At 36.9% G+C, this 2,026-nt stretch overlaps 1 pseudogene; it reads left to right on the forward strand.

The window, feature by feature from the left end:
• The first annotated feature begins 1,195 nt into the window (after window positions 1-1,195).
• Window positions 1,196-1,678, forward strand: LOC142434961 (density-regulated protein pseudogene; annotated as a pseudogene).
• The last annotated feature ends 348 nt before the right edge of the window (window positions 1,679-2,026 follow it).

The raw sequence follows: 2,026 nt of genomic DNA on the forward strand, positions 1-2,026 counted from the left end.
ACCCATTTTTGCAGCAACAATGACAATTTATCTCCTTTAGGTTATTCCCTTACTTTATACTTCTAGTTTACCAAGCTTGATAGCCTTTTATGGGGACTGATCTCTCCTGATAACATGTCTAGTGTACATGACAAATCTTGACATCCCCACTTCTAAGGAGCATCCTCACTGTACATCTTCTAAGATAGATATGTTTCTTCTTCTAGAAGTCTGTGATACTTTACTTATTTATCAACAACACCATACATCAAATGAATTAATTCTCCTACAGTCTTCCTTATCCATTGTTCATCTTTCACATGTATATGAAGCAATTGAAAATGCCATGGATTGGGTTAGGCATGCCTTAGTCCTCAAAGTGATATCCTTGCTCTTCAACACTTGACAGAGGTTTTATTCAACAGTTTTGCCCAATGAAACAGACCACTTGATTTCTTCATTTTATGAGCATTGATTGTGCCAAAACAAGACAAAATATTTGACAGCTTCAATCTTTTTCTATTTATAATGCTGTTATGTATTGCTCCATTTGTAAAGATTCTGTTTGTTTTCATTGAGTTACAATCCACACCAGCAACTGCTTCATGTATTCCTTTCTTTCAGCAAGCAGGGTTGTGTCATCTCCATATTGTCCGTTATTATTAAGCTCTCTTCTAATCCTGATGGCACATTTATCTTCATATAGTCTAGCTTTCCAAATAATTTTCTCAACAATAATACATAATAAATATGGTAAAAGGATAGAACCCTGATACACACCTTTCTTGATTTTAAAACCACACAGTGTTCCTTTGTTATATTTGAACGGATGCCTCTCAGTCTGTATACAGGTTCCACTTGAGCACCATGAGTGTGCTGGATTTCACATTCTTCTCAATATTATCCATATCTTATGATTATCCACTTTGCATAATCAGTAAAACATAAGTAAAATTCAGTAAAACACAAATATTTCAATAGGATAGATACCAAAATAAAAACATCAAGAATCATCATAATCAAACTCTACAATTCAAAGGAAAAGGAGAGAATACTGAGTGCAGCTAGAGACAAAAAGAACAGTCACGGGGAGCGAGCCTGGCAGACAGTCACTCAGAATCCCTGATTGGAGAAGAGGTGTTGCATGTGTCACTTCAGCTGGTTTGAAAGCGGGAGCGGAGTCTTTGGGAGCTGTGTGAATACCTGGGTTGGTGAGATGGCTACAGATCTTTCTGAGTCCAGTGGGCATAACTGTAAAGGTGACCTGAAGAATAATGCCACGTTAGACACAGATTATCCACTTCAACTCCTTTACTATGGAGGAAATTCACTCAAACAAGAAGCTGGAATTATCAAAGGTCATGGAACAGCTGGGGGAGAGGAGGAGAAGAAAAAGCAAAAGAGAGGTAGCCAGAGTCAAATAAAACAGAAAAAGAAGACCATACCACAAAAGGTGATGATAGGCCAAATTCAGAGAGCAAAGAAATACATAACAAGAATGTGTGGCCTTGCAACTTTCAAAATCGAATTTAAGAAAGTAAAAAGAGTTTTTTCTCAGAAATTATCCTTTGGTGCCTCAATAACAGGAGAGGATGAGATTCTAGGCAACTTTACAGATGATATCATCGATGTCATTCAGAAGAAGTGGCCAGAGGTGGATGATGACAGCATCAAGGATCTTGGAGACATAAAGAAGTGATTTTGAACAGGTGTCTGTATCTAATGATCTGAGCTGAGAATTGATAATGGCCAACGAGAGAGAGGCATTTTAAACAATATTTTTATCTTAAGGCAGAACAGTAGGTGCCCTTGTCCTTGGCATTTTTACTGTTCTGTATACAGCTGCTTTTTTTTAATTGCCAAAGTCTAATAAATAGGGGAGATTATCATGCTGACCCATGAAACAGAATATAGTCAAATAAAATTATTTTATCATTTGAAAAAGAAAAAAAGAACAGTCACCTACAAAGAAAGTTAATAGACATAAACTCAGCCTGCTCAGAAGAAGCTCTGCAGGAAAGAAGATGATGGAGTGGCATATTTAGAA

The sequence above is a fragment of the Tenrec ecaudatus genome, chromosome X, assembly GCF_050624435.1.
Source record: "Tenrec ecaudatus isolate mTenEca1 chromosome X, mTenEca1.hap1, whole genome shotgun sequence".
Classification (NCBI taxonomy): Eukaryota; Metazoa; Chordata; class Mammalia; order Afrosoricida; family Tenrecidae; genus Tenrec; species Tenrec ecaudatus.